This window comes from Aotus nancymaae, unplaced genomic scaffold, assembly GCF_030222135.1.
Source record: "Aotus nancymaae isolate 86718 unplaced genomic scaffold, 86718_ANA_hifiasm-v0.15.2.pri h1tg000011l, whole genome shotgun sequence".
In the NCBI taxonomy this organism is placed as follows: Eukaryota; Metazoa; Chordata; class Mammalia; order Primates; family Aotidae; genus Aotus; species Aotus nancymaae.
Window position 1 is genome coordinate 79,390,809 of NW_026988422.1, and position 21,345 is coordinate 79,412,153.

Sequence of the window (21,345 nt, forward strand, 5' to 3'; positions counted from 1 at the left end):
GTGTCCAGCGAGAGCCTGGCCTGCCACCAGCCTATGTGATCCTGGGCAAGCCCCTGCCCTCCCTAGAATGAAGGGCCAGGGGGCTGGACTTTCCCAGGCAACTTGCTGGGCAAAGCACAATCCGCAGCTTTGAAGACTCACCAGGCCCTGGGCCATACAGAGAGGGAACGGCCCATGCCTCGGGTGGGCAGTCCCAGCTTTGAGGCCCAGGCGAGGGCCAGCATGCAGGACCACTGCTTCTCAGCTGGCCTCTGACCTTGGGGACATCGGACTCAACCTGGCAGATGAAGCTAGGCACCCCCTGGCCAGGCTGGTCTCTCTCGAGGCCACTGTCTCACTATCTTGGGTTGGCCACTGGCCTGGAGGTCCCAGGCGGGGACTGTTCTGACAAGCTGGTATCACCAGGGGTGAAGGCCCTGGCCGCAGCATTGCACCACTGGGCCCCAGGCTCGTGGTCTTGGGGGTTCACACACCAGCCCACCTCTGCAGGGCTCCTGGTGGCCCCGGGAATATTTCTGCTGTCTAGCCCTTACCTGCTACCACCCCAAGCCAGGAACCTACTCCCTCCAGAGGCTGGGCTCAGCCTTAGCCAGGGCCAGGGCCCAGGAGACCATTCCCAGAATCCACGGGGCAGCTGCCAGGGCTCCGCTGCTGGAGGAAGCAGCTCTCCACAACGCTTCCTGCATGGGCTGAGGCACTGGGAGAGGCCAGCCCCTATCACACAAATGACCCCTGGGGTCAGGCCTTCACCCTGGCTTTGATCACCCCACTCACGCCTGTGTGCACACCAGGATGCAGCTGCCAACGTCACACCAGCCCCAAACCCCTTTGGGGGAGCTTAGCCCCTGTGTCACACTCTCCCTGCACATTTGCTGCCATCAAGGTGGTGCTGGTGTGGGGGGCCCCTGTGGCCAGTAGGAGACCCCCAGCTGGCTTGGACAGTGCTCTTCCCACCCCTTAGTTACTGGCTGGCTGTGGCTTCAGTGGGTGTAAGCTAGTGGAATACCCACCCACTGAGCTCTGGGGTCCCCGGGGAGGCCTGACGAGGGTGGGGTGGGGGTAGTACCCCCGAAGCCCGGCCTGGGCCCTAGCGATGTTTTCTTATTGTACAAGAACCAGGTCCAAGTGTTGCCTCCTCTTCCTTCCCGAAGCCAAACTGCTCCTTTATTTTTTAGAGCTGCTTGCTGATTGTGAATCTCAGAGTCTTAAGAGAGAAGCCAAATATATTCCTCTTGTAAATGAAGAAATAAACCTATTTAAATTACCCCCTTGTGGCTTCCTCAGCGAAAAAGCCTGGGGCGGCGGGTGCGAGAGATGGTCCCACCTGTACCCAGCCTGCAGCTAGCATGTCACCCTGTACCCACCCAGGAGAACCCCAGAGCCCTGGACCCAGCCCACAGGGCCCTGAAGCCACAGTCCCAGCCTAGAACCAGGGGGGTCTCTGCATCCTAGGACCCCTGCAGGAACAGCTTGGGTTGTGCTTACCAGAGCAGGATGCCTGGGCAGGCAGTGACACCCTCCCTGGGGACAAAGACTTAGAAGTAGCTTGCATATTCAAATCATGGTGGAAAAACAGGAGTCTTGGGCAGATGGAGGCTGAGGGTGGCCTGCACTCAGGGCTTCCCCGCCTTCCTCAGCTGCGCTTTCTTCTTCTTGGCCCTACTCTGGAGCAGGCTGGGGCTCCTGATGACCAAAGGCGGCCTTGCGTTTTTCCGTGCCAGTGTGGATGGTGGTGATTTGTCCAAGACTCCGTTTTTGGGAAGAACCTCGTGGTGCTGCTTTTGGCCTGCAGGCTTCGTGGGGGACCCGGGAGCTCCATTCACCTGGGACAGCTTCTGGTTTTTCTTCTGCAGTTTTGGGGACTTGGCAGGGGTGCCAAGGTGGGGGCGCCAGGGGCTGGGCCCTTGGTGGTAGGCATCCCATTGGCCCGGGCCGGAACCTTGGCCTTCATCCTGTTCCTCTTCCTGCCCGTGCCGGGGGGCTGGCTCCCGCTGGTGGCTGCAGGTATGCCATCCTCCGATGTGTGTTTCTTGCACTCCTTTGTCTCTGGCAAGAATCCCTTTTTCTTCTGCTTCCTGCTGATGGGGCCCTAGGTGGTGCTGGGGATCTCCTTGGTATCCTTCTTCTCCAACTTGGGTTGCCTGAAGGGGAGTGAGCAGGTAAGAAGGTGCCCAGTGAGGGCAGTGGCCACCTCCACCTGGGTCCCGTGGGGCCCCAGAGGCCCAGGACTCCCACATCTGAGTGTGCGCAGCAGTGAGGGCGATCCTAGCCCCGCCCAAGTGTGCATCTCCTGCCCAGAACCTACTGGACTCCCCAGGGTTTTCATGGCCTGCCAGTAGAGGTCGAGCAGGCGGCTGGAGCCGGTGGAGTGCGCCCCCTGCCGCAGGCCCTGCTGCTGTCCCTGCTGCTGCCCCTGCAGCATGCCCAGGAGCACCGCCAGGTCCAAGATCAGCTTCTGCAGAGGGTGGGAAGGCAGAGCGGTGGTGGCCACAGGGGGCAGGCTTCTCTGGGGCTCCCGGTGGTCTTCCCACCCTGGCCCTGCTGCTGTCTCACCAGCAAACCCTGCACTCTCCTGGGCCTCAGCCTCTCTTTCTGCCTGTTGTTAAGGCGTCCGTGTCTCTCTCACCATTGGAGGAAACAGGTGCCCAGGTGTTGGTTCTCCTCCTCCCCACAGCCACAGGCCTGGTCTCAGACTCTCCGCCGTGGCCCTGGCACACTCACCTCCAGGAGGGCCATCCCCGCCACTCCATCACTGTGAGGCTGCCAACGCCCTTGCCCCCATCCTCCCTGCACGTCCTGAATGGGTTACTGTTGGAATCCGCTGGCTTCCAGGAGCCCCGCTCTCCTGGCTTCCTTGCTATCACCCAGTTTTGCAAGGCCCCATCCTGGGCCCCACCTCTGCCCTCTGGCGCAGCCTTGGCAAGCTCTCCCTCCATAAGGGCTGACTGGCACCTATGCTGAGGCCTCCCAAACCTTGCTCTCTGGGCCAGACTAGGGGACCGAGATGGCCACGTACAGCTGCCTCCCGGCCCTGCCCTGTGGCTGCCCAACATGTCACACTCCGCCCGCCCATACCCTGCACCAGGCCTCCCTAACGTATGTCCACCCTGAGTCTTCTCCCACCCTTCACTGTCTCCAGCCCTGCCAACCCCTTCTCAGCTTTCTCACCGGACAGGGCAGTGCCACACCCTTGCACCCCGCCCTGCAGGAAGGGGTGGCACAGTCCCTTCCCTAGTCACTCGCCCATCCACGGCTCTGTAACTACCCAAATGACAGCCCAGAGCCCCGACCAAGGCACTGAGAACCTTCCCCACATGACCCCCGTCCCCGAGGTCCGGCCCGGGGAATGTCATTGCTGCCCGGGAGGCCCCGAGGCCCCCAGGAGGAACCTTACACTGCCCCGGGCCGGGCCCCACCTCACCTCGTGTTTGCAGGTCCTGAAGACAGTATTGAGCAGCTCCAGGGAGGACAGCGCCTGCTGGTGCTCCGCCTTGGTCTGCGCCTCCCCCAGTGTGCGCAGGTTCTGGGGAGGAGTGGCCAGGCTGAGGCACTCCGGAGAGCTGTCAAAGCCTTTGTTTCCCAGCAGGGACTAAAGCCCAGAGGCAGGGACCATCTCCTGGGACAATCCCAATTCCCAGTCCCCCCACCCCCCACACTCCAGAAGGCTCAGGCTCCAATCCTGGCTGGTACTCTCCCAGAGAACCGATCCCAAGCAGGCAGGAAGGAGGGGCGTCCCCCAGCTGTTACCTCCGTGACATTTGTCTGAACCTGGCCGATCAGCTGCTTCGACTCGGGGTCCTGGAAGCACGACCTCACCTCCTGCATGGACAGGGTCTTCTGGAGCAGCAGGCAGGCTTGTACCTATGGTTGACTGAAGGCGGGTGCCTGGAGCCTTAGCATATCGGGTGCAAGAGCCTGAGGGGTGTGAAGGGGCCTGCCAGGCATGGGTGTGGGCGGCGTGCGAGGTCGCCTGTTGCTCTGGGCTCCGTGACCACCTGCTCTCATGCCTTCGTGCACAGGTGGGGGCACCGAGGCCACCCAGCTGGACAGAGGTGAGACCACAGGTGGGACAATTCCTACCCATTCCTGGCTAATGCCATCTTCATTCAGTCTGCCCCCAGCAGCCCTGGCGCCTGAGCAGACACTACTGGGGTGTCCTGTGTGGCCAGATGGGCAGCGGTGGCTGCGGGAGTAAGGCTGGCCCTGCCCCCTCAGAGCCTCTGTGCTCATGGTGTGGCAGGGACGGCTGCGCCTGTGTTCACCAGGGCAGCGCTCTGAGGCCCCAGAAGCGGGTTAAGCAGGTTAATTCACACAGGCCCTGGGCTGGGAGCCGGGAAGTCTCTAACCTGCTGGCAGGGCTGCCCTGGGCCTGTGATGCACTGGACCAGGACGGGGAGCAGGCTTCTTACAGAGCACCTGGCGGGGAGGGGAGGGCTGTGAGGCGCGGGTGGGGCTGAGCAGGGACCCTAAGTGGGTAAGGTGGGCCCCGACACTCACCGGGTACCGGGAGAAGAGGCTGAGGAACATGGGGACCGTGAGGGGGCTATGGCACTTGGTCAGGAAGGAACTCAGTGCTGACGAGTAGACGCACATTGCGAGGTTCAAGTCCAGAGAGCCGGCAGCCTAGGCCATGTGAGAGAACTGGCTGAGTCCAGGAGAGGGCCTCTGGGATGGGAGCGGAGACTGGGCAAGCTTCGGACAGCGGAGGGTTGGGTCCTGGGGAAGTGTGAAGTGCGTGGGCTCCTCCTGAGCCAGGCCCTGCTCACTACGGGCCCTCGGGTGCTGAGCTGGGGTCGGTGCCAACCTCCAGCTCCCCCTGCATCTCCTGCACGCGCCCCTCAGCAGTACCACCCTTCAAGACCTGGAGCAGGTAGAGGGAGGCATTGAAGTGGTAGAGGGCGGTGGAGGAGTCAGGCTGGAGGCCAGCCTGCTCCACCATCCGTGCCACCTGGCCATGCAGGGCCTCGACGCGGTCACCCAAGTCATGGCTGTAGCGACGGCCAAGGCGCAGGTGGTGCCTGCGGGTGGTGAGGACAAGAGCTGGTCAGAACACTCTCGGTCCACCCCGCTCTGCCAAGCAGCGCCAAGCAAGTCCCACTTTACAGGTGAGGAAACAGACCTGGAAGACAGACGTGACCGAGGCCACCGAGGAAGGCAGGGCTGCCTGCAGGTTGCTTGGGAGCTATGTGGGCTCTGCGTGCTTGGGAGAGGGGGCACCCCAGGGGAGAACAGAACAGCTCCCTGAGGGGGTCTGCACCAGGGCCAACCACCCACCTGGCGCACCTCTCCTGTCCATACTCATCCCTCATGGGGCGGTGGCCTCCAGGCCTTTTGTAAAGCGAGGCGAGGGTTCTGTGCTCAGAACCCTATGTGGCCCTGCAGGGCCGGGACAGAGTGGGGATGAGGGGCAGGATGCTCAATGAGCGACACTGTCCATGCACGCTGGCAGAACTGTCTGAGAAGCTGTGGCCTGGGGCTGAGTGGAGGATGACCGCCAGTCACGCCCCCCGCCCTGCAGACCATCCACACAGTGCCCAGGAGCCCAGGCCTTCAACTACCCAGCACCTGAGCCCTGAAGGCAGGTCTGCACCTGGCGCCTGCCTGGCTCTCCCGGGCCTGCCATCGCCTCCCTGCTGGGCCTGCCTCCAGTCCAGCCCTGCCCAAAGCTTTCTTCATGCTGCCAGCCACTTCCAAAAAAGGAAACCAGACCCACAGCCTTCCCCACGCCGATGCTTCTGCTGAAAATGCCACTGTGGTCCCAGCCCCACGAGGGTCAGGGCCTGCTAGGGTACAGGGGCCTGTGGCCTCAGGCCTTGCCTGACCTCCCAGCTGGTGGTCTGACTGCCTCCCATCGGGATGCTCTTTCCCCTTTCTGCACTCCCTAAGGCCTCCCAGCCTGACAAACTCCCAGGTACACTGCACCTCCAAGGACTGGGTGGGTGTCCCCTGCCACAGGTGCTGCCATTGTCCCCACCCACCCCCCACACAGCCCCACTGGAGACTGTCAAGGGTTAGGATGGACCCCAGCTCCAGGGCACCGCTCGCACATATCAGGAGAACACAGGGATGGACCAAGGACCGTGTTAGTCACTGAGTGACACGTGACCTAGGGCTGAGCGGTGAGCCTGCAGGCTAGGGCCCAGGCTGGAAGCTTGGCTCTCTCCTTCCTGTACAGAAAGCAAGCCAGGAGTTCTGCCTGGGGGCTGGGGGCTGGGGACTGCTGGTCGCACCTGCCTGCCCTGCCCCCGTGCTCACGTGAAGATGAGCGCCGTCTTGTGCAGGAGGTCATGCTCCTGCTTGGACCTGCTGCTGCGCAGGCTGCACCGGATGATGCTCCAGCCGCAGCTCCAGCAGCTCCAGGACCAGGACGTTCTTGGGCTGCTTGGTCACCAGCACCTCCACCAGGTCCAGCACCTGCGGCCAGGAGAGCTGGTCAGCAAGGCGGGGGCGGGGAATACGGGGGCGGTGATGGAGGCGGTGGGGGCACCGGCCCCCAGGCTCACCTGAATCTGGAAGTCGCGCCGTAGCGCCTTCTCCTTCTGCAGCTTGCTCTTGTCGTCTCGCCGGGCCTGGATCCGCAGCTTCTGCTCAGCAAACGGGCTGGCGAGGCTCTGGTCCAGGGCCATCATGGCCTCGTCCCACAGCTCCTCCTCGTCCTCACTCTCCTCTCCACCCTGAGGGACAGAGGCCCAGCAGTCAGCCTGGCACACAACACGGGGACTCACGAGCCCTCCCCGGCCCCGCTCACCCGTACCTTCCCAGCCTGCAGCACACTCATCAGCTTCTCCAGGAAGCCCTGGTCCACGTCCCCGTTGCGCTCCTCCTCCTCGCTCTCCTCCCCCTCAGTCCGGTCTTCGCTATCCGAGCTTCTGTTCTCTTTGCCGTCCTTGATCTTGTCCTGTGGGTGGGGGCAGGCTCGTCACACACCTCCCGATCTTCCCACTCCCGCCACCCCACCTGACCCGTGCTGGTGGCACCTCTGCAGCCTTCAGCCACCGCTTGTCAGACTCATCCGTCACCACCACATGGTCATCCTCATTCTCACTGGTCTCGGGGTTCAGCACCTGGGGAGGAGACCCAGCCACTGACCCATCTGAGGCCCCCACCCTCCTGACCAGGCCCTGCCCGGCCTTGGCCAAATGTCCTCATTTCAGGGAAGAAAACAGAGCCTAAGAGAGGTGGCCACACCCTGCAAGGCCAGGACAGGGCCTCGTCGTGACCCCTCCCACCAGGCGCAGGCTGGCAGGAGGGAGGTTGGGAGGCCGCAGGGCTGAAGCTCTCCCCCACTTGGTGCAGCTCGACGCGCAGTGAGCCCCAGCCCAAGGTGCATTCCCAAAGGTCCCAACTCACATACAGAATCAGCTGTAGGGCACGTGGGGTCAGGTGGGAGCCGACGTGGCCGAACACACTCCGGGCCACTTGGCACATGAGGTGGCTGGGCTGGGCCAGCAGGGCCAGCAGGATCTCCACCAGCACCTCTACCCATGGGGGCTCCTGGGGGTCTGCAAGCCGGGGGATGGAGCCCAGGCACGGGACTGTTGGCCTCACTGTGCCACTCCAGTCCCTCTCGTGCCCAAGGATGCACCGTGTCCCAGGAGCAAGGACCCACCAATGGCCTTGGTGCGGCTCCCGCGGCGCCTCGCTCCCAGGCTCTTTCTGATGCAGGTCTGGATGTCCCCCAGCAGGTCACACCTCTCTGTAGGGGACTGGGGACAGGGTAGGACACACACTGGGGACAGCCCTTCTGAGCCACGCAAGGGGCTGGCCAAAAGGAAGCAGTGGCACCAGAAGCCTTCAACAGCCCAGCCACTGGCCCGCTCCGGCCAGCCACCCTGCAATCCAGAATGGAAGACCCCAGCTGGACCCCAGAATACCGAGGGCTGAGGGCCTTTTTACACCTAATAGGCAGTTACAGGATCTGAAAACCTGCAGGGACAGACAAGGAGGCCAGCTCCCACTTTGACACTCAAGACAGGCAGAGCTGATAAGGATGGTCAGGGTCCCAGAGCAGCCAGCAAACCCCAGCCCCCAATTCGTACTTCCAAATTATTTCCTCCATGCTTGGCTTGGCATGAGACAGAATTGAAAATCATTCGTTTCAACGAATTTAATTATATCTGAACTCATCTGACAGGACAGCCCCAGACTCCAGGGACTGAAGTGGCAGAGTGTGTGTGTGTGTGTGTGTAGGGCATCTCCACAACTGTGTGATCTTTGGTACTGAAAAGGCAGACTTTCCCCTCACAATGCAGCGGGCAGCTTCAATGTTTAGGCCAGGGTGGGGAAAGCAGCCCAAAGCCCTGGTCACTGCCCTCAGCTCCAGGCTGTGTGCCACACAGGTCCCTGTCCTCCGGGCTGCACCTTTTAAATTTATTCATTTTTTCTGAGACGGAGTCTTGCTCTGTCGCTCAGGCTGGAGTGCAGTGGTGCAATCTCAGCTCACTGCAACTTCCGCCTCCCAGGTTCAAGCAATTCTCCTGCCTCAGCCTCCCGAGTAACTGGGATTACAGGCTCCTGTCACCACGACTGGCTAATTTTTGTATTTTAGTAGAGACAGGATTTCAGCATGATGGCCAGGCTGGTCTCAAACTCCTGACCTCAGGTGACTCGCCTGCCTCGGCCTCCCAAACAGCTGGGATGACAGGTATGAGCCCCCGCACCCGGCCACAGCTGCACCTTTCATCTGAGGGTTGGCACAGCAAACTGCAGCCTCCTCTGTGCAAGGCAAGACCAGAGACCCCAAGGTTGCAGGCTCCACGTGTGTCCTGGAATCAGCAAGGCCATCATGGGTAAACTTTACCCACACAGCTCATCCACAGGCTGGGCTCGGAATAACAAAAGCTGGCAAGTAAAACCACCACAGCCAAGTGGCCAGACTGGCAAGTGACAGACCCATCTACTCAGGCTACGTAAGATCAGCAGCCTCGGTAAGAGCCTCCCATGTTGTGAGAAGAAAACTCTCTAAGAATCAGGGTAAGGGCAGACGCAGTGGCTCACGCCTGTAATCCCAGCACTTTGGGAGGCCAAGGCGGGCAGATCACCTGAGGTCAGGAGTTCAAAACCAGCCTGGCCAACATGGCGAAACCCTGTCACTACTAAAAATACAAAAATTAGCCAGGCGCGCTGGCAGGCACCTGTAATCCCAGGTACTCGGGAGGCTGAGGCAGGAAAATCGCTTGAACCTGAGAGGCGGTGCTTGCAGTGAGCCAAGATCATGCCACTGCACTCCAGCCTGGGCAACAGAGCAAGACTCCATCTCAAAAAACAGACAGCCAGGCGCGGTGGCTCACACCTATAATCCCAGCACTTTGGGAGGCCTAGGCGGGTGGATCACGAGGTCAAGAGATCGAGACCATCCTGGCCAACATGGTGAAACCCCGTCTCTACTAAAAGTACAAAAAAATTAGCTGGGCGTGGTGGCGCGCACCTGTAGTCCCAGCTACTGGGGAGGCTGAGGCAGGAGAATTGCTTGAACCCGGGAGGTGGAGGTTGCAGTGAGCTGAGGTCCTGCCACTGCACTCCAGCCTGGTGCCTGGTGACGGAGTGAGACTCTGTCTGAAAAAAAAAAAAACAAAAAAACAGACAAACAAAAAAGGAATCAGGGTACTGAGTGTTGAATGTGGTCAGGTCTTCCCAATGGGAAGAACTTACAGGGAGACCCCATGGCCAGAAGGTGTTCCCACAGCCGGAGGGTACAGTGCAAGCTACTCTGCCTCTGAGTCTCAGTTTCCCCATGTCAAACATGGAGAAGCAGAGTCTGCCTCAAGTTCCGGGGATTAAGAAGGCCTGCCTAGAAAGCTCAGGACACCAGCTGGTGCCTGCCAAGGGGCCAGAGTGATGTTTCCTTGGGTGATAATTCCACCCGTGACGAGGCTGGCTAGGGAAACCTCCCAACGTAACTCCCCAAGCCTTTCCTGGTTCCCCCCATAGCCCTCATAGCTGCAGGACCCCAGGGTCACGGCCCCTCTGTCCCAGGCCACAGTACCTCAAAGACGTGGATACCCATGAGCAGCAGAAGGTGCTGGAAGGCAGCAGCCCTGGGCTCTGAGGAGGGGGCCTCCAGCTCCTTCAGAGTCTGTAGCATCCTGTGGGGAGCCAGGCAGATCCTCAGGCCCTGGCTGCCATCAGACCACAGTGTCCTGCCCACCCCCTGGAAATCCCACCCGCTCACCGGTCCCAGGCCTGGTGCTGCTGCGCAGTGATTCAGCAGCAGGTCTGCGAACTGCACCAGGTGGTAGGTCCAGGGCTGCCCGCCCCGGGTCTGCTCCGGTGCCAGCTTGAACTGCGTGCTGAGGGTCTGCAGCAGACTGGGCGAGGGGCAGGGCTTGGTCACCAGACCGATGAGTGAATACAGCCGCCTCCCTCCACCCTCCCCAGGGCTTGGTCTCCCACCTCTCCAGGACCTGCTACAACTCCCTGGGCCTCGGCCGTTGTCCCCAGCCTAGGGGAACTGCAGGGAGCAGGCGTCCTCAAGGCCTTCCCACCTTTGGACCTCTCCTGAGCCGCCCCAGGCTCACCTGAAGAAGGCGCTGCTGACGGCCTCTTGGGCTGGCTTTCCAAAGGGAGGGAGAGCTGCTGCCTTGTCTCCGGGATCTGGGATGTGGGCTTCTTTGTGATGAAGAACGAGTGGAACAAACAAAACCTGGGGCGGGCAGGAGAGCAGCCGGCGCTGTTCAAGGCCATTTGTTTCCACGGGCTCCCCTCCCCTGGTGGCACCACACAGGGTTCCAGGCAAGGAGGAGGAGGGGAGGCCTTCTGTCCCATTCTGCTCTGGGTACAGTTCTCAGGGCCCTCACGGGCAAGGCGGGAGGTGGCTGGGCCAGGAAGGGCTGGATCCCCAGCTGAACACAGCTCAACCCGAGCTGGGGAGAGAGAATCAGTGACCCTCTCAAGGAACCAAGAGACGTGAGGCTGTGAGGTCACGGCCGAGTCGCGCCACTACTCCTGCAAACACGGGGCCAGTGCAGCCCCCTCCTGCAACCGGGCATGCTGAGGGTGAGGTGAGCACCCGGCTCTGCTCGGGTACAGATGAGGCAGGTGTGGGGCAGGCTTCCCCGACGGCACCCATGGGCAAAGGCTCCCTGCTGGGCATGCACAGCACACCCGAACCTCTTAGGCGCCTGCAGCTGGGGTGCCTCCTGGGCCCCTTCCCTACAGGCTCCTGAGGAATTCCCAAGTCCCCTTGTACATGCTCCCCACTGATGACTCAACCCAAAGGCTTCTGGCTCCAGAGGACACAAATCAGGACGAGGGGCTCAATTCCTCAACCACCCGCCTGCCGGAAGCTCCAGCACCTCTTGTCCCTGGCCACCTGCTCCGTCAAGGCCTCCTCCATCTCCAGGTGCAGGCTGTCCAAAAGGCTCACCAGTCGAAGGATGATCCATTACCACAGCCGGAACACAGCTCGCTCAGACCTGGGGCGCAGGGGCGAGGTCATGTGAGCCACTTAGAACTGGCAAAAGCGGGCTGCGCCCAGTAGCTCACACCTGTAATCCCAGCACTTTCGGAGGCCGAGGCAGGTGGATTGCTTGTGGTCAGGAGTTCGAGACCAGCCTGGCCAACATGATAAAACCCCATCTCCACAAAAAATACAAAAATTAAGGCTGGGTGCGGTGGCTCATGCCTGTAATCCCAGCACTTTGGGAGGCTGAGGTGGGTGGATCACCTGATGTTGAGACTTCAAAACCAGCCTGATCAACATGGAGAATCCCCATCTCTACTAAAAATACAAAAATTAGCTGGGCATGGTGGCACACGCCTATAATTTCAGCTACTTGGGAGGCTGAGGCAGGAGAATCACTTGAACCCGGGAGGCAGAGGTTGCAGTGAGCTGAGATCGTGCCATTGTACTCCAGCCTGGGCAACAAGAGCGAAAGTCCATCTCAAAAAACAAAAATTAGCTGGGCATGGTGGTGGGTGCCTGTAGTCCCAGCTACGGGAGAGGCTGAGGCAGAGACTCGCTTGATCGCTTGAACCCGGGAGGCAGAATTTGCAGTGAGCTAAGATTACATGCCACTGCACTCCAGCTTAGGCCACAGAGTGAGACTCTATCCAAAAAAAAAAAAAAGAAAGAACTGGCAAAATATAGGACATTCCTTTAACTGATCTCAGAGACAGAAAACCAAGCTCTCCCCCTCCCAATTGCCAGTGCAGGACCTCACAAGGAAACTGAGGCCTTGTGTTTGAGAGCTATGGTGCTTCCCCTCTCTCTGCTCATGGTTTAGAGCCAGGACACTGTGGGCGGGGGGGCCGGGGTCACTACACTCTGCAGGTCAGGGAAGCTAACTCCTGAAGGAGGGGTCCTTCGCACGGTCCACTCACACGTGCAGTGACGCATCCTGAGCTTTCTTCTGGTTGTTGGTGCTGAAGTCAATCAAGGAATCCAGGTCCGGCTAGAGAAGCATGCCCTGCAGCCAGGCCACATAGCCCTGCAGGGCCCGAGGACTCAGGAACCGTATGACCCACCAGAAGGTAGGCACCACTGGGAGGCCGTGGTTGGTGGCAGAGGAGAAGGCCACCAGCACGGCCAGCTGCTGCTCAGGGTCATCCCTGCATCCCTCTAGGAAGGTGCCCACGTATTCCTCCATCTCCAGGGCAAACTTGAACTGGTTTGGGAGCTGTAAGAGTTAGGCACGGTGCTGAGCCCACGTGCTTGCTGCCTTTAGGGTTAAACCAAGGCCCAGGGTCTCCCCTTGCACACAGCAGGGCCGAGCCTGAGCTTGCTGCATTCCTGGTCACCCCAGTGCTTCTGTCTGGCGTCAAGGCCTCCCCGGGTCCGACTTCCCCAGCTTCAGTGCCTCTGGCCCCAGAAGGCCCCTCTTGCCACATTGCTGGGTGGGGATGGCCTGTTTTCCTGGCTCAACGCACAGGCAGAGCGGTAGTTAAGAGACTAGGCTGACCCGGGTTCAAGGCCTATGTTGCCAATTCCTAGCCATGTCATCTTTGGGACCGAACCCAACCACCTCTCACGCGCTTCCAGGACCCGTGCTCCGTGTTTTTGTCTGGCAGCTTAGCATTTTAGCAACGCTTTGCACTTGGCCATTACTGCCATTGTGTAGGTGAGTAAAGTGAGACACAAAAATGCCTAGAATAAAACTCCTCAGGGTCAGAGGGCTCCCAGAGGGACCACGTCCGGCCTCATAGCCCAAGCTCTTTTCATTTTAATTTTCTCCAGTTGTGCCCCTGGAGTGCAGTGCCGTGATCATGGCTCACTGCAGCCTTGAAATCCTGGGTTCACGGGATCCTCCCACCTCAGCCTCCCGAGTAACTGGGACTACAGGTGCACGCCACCATCTAACCCAGGCTCTTAACCACTGCCTGATGCTTCAAGTCTGCCCCTCACCCAGAATGACAGCTCTCGGAAACTTGCTGCAAAGATAAAATGAGCTGCTGAGAACAGTAAACCCAGCAGCGCTGACTGGGCACCAGGCACACTGGTGCTCAAACACAGTCATGACGACGGTTCTCATCACCGCAACATAGGCGGGGGTGGAGGGAGGTCTGAACAGCCCGCTGGTTACCCACACCCAAGAGGGGGCTCGCTCCTTTTCAAAACTGTCAGAGGGAAGCTGGGCGCAGTGGCTCCCATCTGTAATCCCGGCGCTTTGGGAGGCCGTGTCGGGTGGATCACCTGAAGTCAGGGGTTTGAGACCAGCCTGGCCAACATGGCAAAACCCTGTCTCTACTGAAAATACAAAAATTAGCTGGGCGTGGAGGTGGGCAACTGTAATCCCAGCTACTCAGAAGGCTGAGGCACGATAATTGCTTGAACCCAGGAGGCGGCAGAGGTTGCAGTGAGCAGAGACTGCATCATTGCCCTCCAGCCTGGGCGACGAGAGAAAACTCCAACTCAAAACAATCTGTCAGAGGGGAAGGGGTTCAGGCAGCTCACTACCCAGACAGCAGAGATGCCCAGGTCTCTGGCCAGGTCCCTGAGGTGCCCTCTCCCCTTCTTGGCAAGGAGAGCCCCTGCCTAGCCTTTCCGGCAGCATCGGGCTGCACGGGCGGTGCCCACCTTGGCCGTGCACGTGTGCTCCCCGTAATGGTGGATCACATCTCCCCGCATCACCAGCTGCAGCTGCTCCTTGGTGAGCAAGGGCAGGGCGGCGCCCAGCAGGCGGAAACACAGGTAGCTAAGAGGGGGTGTGGGACAGAGCATGGTCAGAGCCCTTGGCCCCCCTGCAGGGACCTCAGGACTGGTGGCCCAGCCCCACTTCACACAAAGGGAAGGGGGCTGAGAGAGGCCACGTGCCACACACACCTGGCTGGCCAGAACTGCAGCTTCAGCAGCCCCTGTTCCACCACCCACTTCCAGAACCGCAGAAACTTGTCTTCCTTGAGTGCCAGGCAGAGCAGCTCCAGAGTGACGGCGGGCAGCTTACGCTCCTTCTTCACGGAGGAGGCTGCCATCTTCAGCACGTTCACCAGCCTGTGGGGGACAGGAGACTCAGGAATGCTTGCTCACCGGCAAGGGCCAGGGTGCCAAGAGCAGCCGGGGCACCCCCAGGCCACACGGCCAATCTGGGCTTGGTCAGATGCAGTCCCATGGCCCCAGGGAGGGCAAATCCACCCACCTCCCTCACACCTGGGAACATTCTCATCAGAAAATAGGTTGACGGATCCCACCAGCTTCTTGAGCCTAGAGGGCACCTCCTGCTGGGCCAGGAGGAAGAGCTGCAGCTGTGCAGGGCAGCTGAGCATCGCATCCAAGTCGGTGCTGAGGACCTCCGGCAGCATCTCCTGCAACGTGGCCTCCGAGACCTAAGGGCGGAGAGGTAAGAAATGGCGGCTTCCTCTGCAGGGTGAGCCCAGTGCGGCCTCTTTTACCTGCCAGGCTCCTGACACAGGGCCACCTGGCCAGGCACGAGAGTCATCAGAGGCCATTTGCTAAAAAACTCAAATTCCCAGGCAGCTGGGTTTTTGACAAGCATCCCGCTGATGCTAACTGGCCCGGAGCTATCTGCCTTTTTTTTTTTTTGAGACAGAGTCTTGCTTTGCCACCGCAGGCTAAATGTAGTGGTGTGATCTCAGCTCACTGTAACCTCCACCTCCCCAGTTCCAGCGATTCCCCTACCTCAGCTGGGATTACAGGTGTGCACCTACAAGCCTGGCTAATTTTTGTATTTTTAGTAGAGATGGGGTTTCACCATATTGGCCAGTAAAATTAAAAAAAAAAGAAAATGTCAAAATCGACTGGCAATAGTCATGCCATTAAAAACCATTGAATTGTGCACTTTACATGGGTGAGTTGGATGGCATATAACTTTACATCCCAATAAAGCTGTTAATCAAAGAGCCTGTGGGGACAGAGTTCACGACCTCTAATCAATGCCATTCATGGACCTTGCAGGCAGACAAGCTGTTCAGGACAAGGACCCCAGCAGCTCCATCCCCAGCATTCGCCCTGCCCCAGGCTCTGCACTCAGTGCTCACACACGTTGTTTTGAGGAACTCCTACAACAGCCCAATGAAGTACTGAGGAGATGGAGGCACAAGGCCACACTAGATCATGGAACACCACCTCAGAAGCTGCCCAGGCAGATGACTGCAGAGGCCAGCACCAGCTGCCTCCCTACCTTGCGGTACCAGGCACCCTCCTCTGCTTTGGCAACTCGCTGGTTCACGTAGAACACACGGGGGATGCTCAGCCTGATGCAGTGCAAGTCACTGCCAATGAGTGCCCACAGCCTGAACAGGCCGGGTTGGCCGGTCTCGCTAATCTGAAAGGCCAGGTGGACAGATAGCACATCACAGGACACACTGGAACACACAGACAGGGCCACCTCTCAGGTAGCTTCCAGCCCCCAGCACAGGGCCTTAGGCCTCCCTACGATGGGCAGGAAACTCCAGGCCCGCTCTAACCCTCCCATCCAGGACCCCAGGGCCCAGCTGGACACCCCATCCCTGGGGTTCAGCAGAACCACTGTCCTCCCCCTTGAATCAAGGTCTACACCTGCACAATCTGCCATGGAAGGTCCAGGATGCTACGGGCAGTTCTTCGCAAGAAGCTCCCCAGCCCAGTGGCAGGCCCACCTTGGATGGCCCCAGGCCTCAGGACGCCCTCTGCTGACTCCAGACGCTGCCTCTTACTGCGGGCAAGGCGCTGCCAGGCCTGCAGCTGCCACTTCTTCTTGTGGAACTGGAGCCAGACAAGCCACTCTTCCTGGGACAGACGGTGAGCACAGCCAACGTGCAAGCAGTGAGACACAAATGCCTGTAGCAACTTTCTCAAAAGCAGCCTCCCTAGGGGTCAGGACATGTCTCAGGCTCCCTGGGCTGTGCAGCAGAGCCCTCAGAGACAGATTGTGTCACAGCCGTGCACCTTACCTGGGTGGTTCCCAGGATGAGAGGCTGCCCCATGATCTCCTGCCAGGGCACAGTTGGCGTGAGGTCCTGGGATTCCTCTTGGCTCTCCCAAAGGACTCGCTTCCTCTTCACAGCAACATGGGCTGGTGGGTGAGGTGGCTTCACCAGGTCGAAGTCCTCCATGTCAGGAGCACTTGGCCTCGGACTGTCTCCTGGGGCCTGGGCCATCATGACCTGGAAAGACCCAATGAAACCTTAAGTCTCAGGATCTTGGGGCTGGGCACGGTGGCTCACACCTCATCCAAGCACTTTGGGAGGCCAAGGCAGGAGAATTGCTTGGGGCCAGGAATTTGGGACCAGCCTGGGTAAAATAGCAAGACCCTGCCTCTACAAAATAGATTACAAATTAGCCAGGTGTGGTAGCGTGCCTGTAGTCCCAGCTACTTGGGAAGCTGAGACAGGAGGATCACTTGAACCCAGGAGCTGGAGGCTGCAGTGAGCTATGATCACACCACTGCACTCCAGCCCGGGCAAGAGTGAGACGTTGCCTCATAAAAACAAAAATCTCAGGACCTCATCCCCATAAATTCTACTTCTGAAAATCTAATATATCACCTGAAATGGGAAGTTCATTTACACAAGTTTATTTAATTTTTAATTGTGAAGGCCAGGTGTGGTGACTCATGCCTGTAATCCCAGCACTTTGAGAGGCCGAGGTGGGAGGAGCACTTGAGCCCAGGAGTTTGAGACTAGCCTGGCCAACATGGTGAAACTCCTTCTCTACAAAAATAGAAAAATTAGCCGGGTGTGGTAGTGTGTGCCTGTGGTCCCAGCTACTTGGGAGGCTGAGATGGGAGGATCACTTGAGCCCAGGAGGTGGAGGTTGGAGTGAGCCGAGGTTACACCACTGCATTCGAGGCTGGGTGACAGAGTGAGACCCTGCTTCAAAAAAAATAAAAATGAAAAGATCAAACAAAAAAATAAATGTCTCTGAAGACTACAAATAAGTAAATGTTTGCATTTTCCCATGTTTGCTCCAGAATGCTCTTTTTATAAGAAAGAAAATATTGCAAATAATTCTATCTGCACCTACACCCTCATCCCTGACACATCTTTAGATTTTTACCACGTGTTGACAGACACATGCCACAGCTGTAAGTTTTAACCTAACCAAAATTGTAACATGCAGTACACACCTGAGTATACAACTGGTTCCCTTTTTTATTTTTATTTTTTTTATTTTTTTTGAGATGGCGTCTCGCTCTGCCACCCACGCTGGAGTGCAGTGGTGCAATCTCAGCTCACTGCAACCTTCACCTCCTGGGTTCAGGGTATCCTCCTGCCTAAGCCTCCCAAGTAGCTGAGACTACAGGCACATGCCACCACACCTGGCTAATTTTTGCATTTTGAGTAGAGATGGGGTTTCACCATGTTAGCCAGGATGGTCTCGATCTCCTGACCTTGTGATCCACCCACCTCAGCCTCCCAAAGTGCTGGGATTACAAGGGTGAGCCACCACACCCTTCCTATTTTTATTTTTATTTATTTTTTTTGAGACAGAGTCTCACTCTGTTGCCCAGCCTGGAGTGTAATGGCAGGATCTCCTCTCACTGCAACCTCTGCCTCCCGGGTTCAAGCAATTCTCTTGCCTCCACCACCTGAGAAGCTAGGATTACAAGTGCCTGCCACCAAGCCCAGCTAATTTGTTGTGGTATTTTTAGTAGAATGCGGTTTCACCATGTTGGCCAGGTTGGTCTTGAACTCCTGACCTCAAGTGATCCACCCATCTTGGCCTCCCAAAGTGCTGGGATTACAGGTGTGAGCCACTGCGCCCAGCCATTTTTTTTAAAGACATGGGGATCTCCCCCTGTCACCCAGGCTGAAGTGCAGTGGTATCATCTTGGCTCATTGCAGCCACAACTTCCAGGCTCAAGTAATCCTCCCACCTCAGCCTCCCAAGTAGCTAGGAGTACAGGCATGCACAACCATGCCTAATTTTGTTGTGTAGATTTTTTTTTTTTTTTTTTTTTTTTTTTTTTTTTTTTGAGGCGGAGTTTCGCTCTTGTTACCCAGGCTGGAGTGCAATGGCGCGATCACAGCTCACCGCAACCTCCGCCTCCTGGGTTCAGGCAATTCTCCTGCCTCAGCCTCCTGAGTAGCTGGGATTACAGGCACGCGCCACCGTGCCCAGCTAATTTTTTTGTATTAGTAGAGACGGGGTTTCACCATGTTGACCAGGACGGTCTCGATCTCTTGACCTCGTGATCCACCCGCCTCGGCCTCCCAAAGTGCTGGGATTACAGGCTTGAGCCACCGCGCCCGGCCAGATTTTTTTTTTTTTTTTTTTTGGTAGAGATGAGGACGCATCCCCTCGGACGCACCCCCTCCCTCGCAGGGAGCTCGGACGCACCCCCTCCCTCGCGGGGAGCTCGGACGCACCCCCTTCCCTCGCGGGGAGCTCGGACACCCCCCCTCCCTCACGGGGGAGCTCGGACACCCCCCCTCCCTCACGGGGGAGCTCGGACACACCCCCTCCCTTGCCGGGAGCTGCGACGTCACAGAGGCGTGCCTCCGGCGACGTCACAGAGGCGGACCGTTGGCGACTTCACGCGGAGGTGTGTCGTCCAGTAGCTGGGTTGTCTTCTCAGCAGAGCGGAGCCTGGTAACCTCCACCTCCCGCTGCGTCCTGTGTGCTGCTGGCTGGAGAAGGGTAGGTAACAAACTCCGACCCAGCATAGTGTTTATGTGGGTCAAAAATAGAAAAACTGTGTCCGGACGCTGGGGAGGTGGGAAGTTTCCTTCAGGCCAGGAGTTCAAGGGCAGCCTGGCAAAGTGGTGTGACCCCATTTCTGTAGTCCCACCTCAGCCTCCCAGCTACTTGAATCCCAAGGTTCAAGGCTGCAATGAGCTGTGATCCTACCACAGCACTCCAGCCTGCGAGACTGAGGTAAACCCTGTCTTAAAAACTAAAAAAAACCTGTTCAAGCGTGCGACATTGGGGGACTGCTTAAAGGAAAATTGAGGCTGCCTGGGCCCTGTAATCCCAGCACTTTGGGAGGCCGAGGCAGGAGGATGGCTTGGAATCAGGAGAGTGAGACCTGCCTGAGCAACATGACAAAACCCCGTCTCTACAAAAGATACAAAAATTAGCCAGGCACAGTGTCTGCCTGACCTAATATTTTGTATTTTTTTGTAGAGGTGGTGGGGGGGGAGTCTTGCCCCCATGTTGCCCAGGCCGGTCTCGAACTCCTGAGTACAAGCCATCTTCTCACTTTGGCCTTGAGAGTTGTTGGGATTCAAGGTGTGAGCCACGGCGCCCCACTTGGGTTAGGCTATTTAATAACAAAGTCCGTGGCTCGGCTTGTCGGCTCACACCTGTAATTCCAGCACTTTGGGAGGCCAAGGCAGGTGGATCACCTGAGGTCGGGAGTTCGAGATCAGTGTAGCCAACATGATGAAACCCAGTTTTTACAAAAATTAGCTGCATGTGGTGGCACATGCCTGTAGTCCCAGCTACTCGGGAGGCTGAGATGGGAGAATTGTTTGAACCCAGGAGGCAGAGGTTGCAGTTAGTCGAGATCACATCAGTGAACCCTAGCCTTGGTGACAGAGCGAGACTCCAGAGTTTGAGACCAGCCTGGGCAATGTAGTGAAAAAAAGACAGGTGTAACTGTGTCCACCTGTGGCCCCAGCCACTTAGGATGCTGAGGCAGGGGGATCACCTGAGGCCAGGAGCAGGTCTGCAGTGAGTTAGGATCATCCCACTGCTCTCCATCCTGAGCAAAAGAATGAGACCATGTCGCTAGATAGCTAGCTAGATAATTGATACGTAGTTTTCTATCAGACTTTTTTCCTACATTTGAGCATATTTTTCTAAAGTAGCTTTCAACACACCAGCATTTTACAGTGTTATTAGTTGTTAATGTGATTCTGTTTTTCTGAAATACAGTGTTCTTTACGAAAGCAGTTTTGTCTGTCAAAGCACACCGGTAGGTCCTCAAGTGAATTTGGCTGATGTTGGTGACCTTGGTACCATTTTCTCCCATTGATTGGAACAGTCAGTCATTTCAGGTCACTGTTACCCTTGGAGGAAGAGCACAAAGGCAACAAGGAAGGGCACTGGTATCCAGGCCCTTCTAGAAGCATTTCACCTTCCCTTAAGGTTTCCCTTGATGAACATGGAAGTACTGTATGTAGAATTGACTGTTCCAGCATCTTTGTATATTAGGCCAAATTTATCTATCTTCCCTTTATGAGAGGCGCCCTGGTAGGCTAGGGGAGTTACACATGAAGTCTGATCTCAGCTTCACTGTCCAGACATGCAACATGGTCCAATCAAATAACATTCTCTGAGCCTGTTTCTCTTTTACTTATTTATTTTTTATTTTTTAGAGACGGGGTCTTGCTCTTTTGCAGTGGTGTCATCTTGAATCACTGCAACCTCCACCTCTTGGGTTCAAGCAATTCTCCTGCCTCAGCCTCCTGAGTAGCTTGGACTACAGGCACGTGCCACCACATCCAGCTAATTTTTGTATTTTTAGTAGAGATGGGGTTTCACCATTTTAGCAAGGATCGTCTTGATCTCTTGACCTCATGATCCACCTGTCTTAGCCTCCCAAAATGCTGTGATTACAGGTGTGAGCCACCACACTTGCCCTGAGCTCATTTTTTTAACTGTAAAATAAGAATAACAATTATACTAATCTAAAAAGACAGCTTATTGTATTGTCTTTTATTTTCTGTGAAACTGTCTTGAACACAGTAGTTATTTTCTTTGCCATGCCACATTTGTTTTTGTTTTGTCTTTGTTTTTCTTTTAGATGGAGTCTGTTTTTTTTTGTTTTGTTTTGTTTTTGTTTTTTTGAGATGGAGTCTCGCTGTTGTAGCCCAGGCTGGAGTGCAGTGGCATGATCTTGGCTCATCCTGTATCATACCCACAGAGAGACCCTATTTTTCTCCAGGGCCTGGGGAGCAGCCAGGTTCCATGAGTTAAATGCAGACCTGAACCATACCGAGCTGGGATTTAAGTACACACTCTTC

The 21,345-nt window shown here is 57.4% G+C and overlaps 1 pseudogene; it reads right to left on the reverse strand.

Moving 5' to 3' along the window:
* Positions 1-1,495: 1,495 nt before the first annotated feature.
* LOC105709157 (myb-binding protein 1A-like) lies at positions 1,496-20,351 on the reverse strand (annotated as a pseudogene).
* Positions 20,352-21,345: the final 994 nt, after the last annotated feature.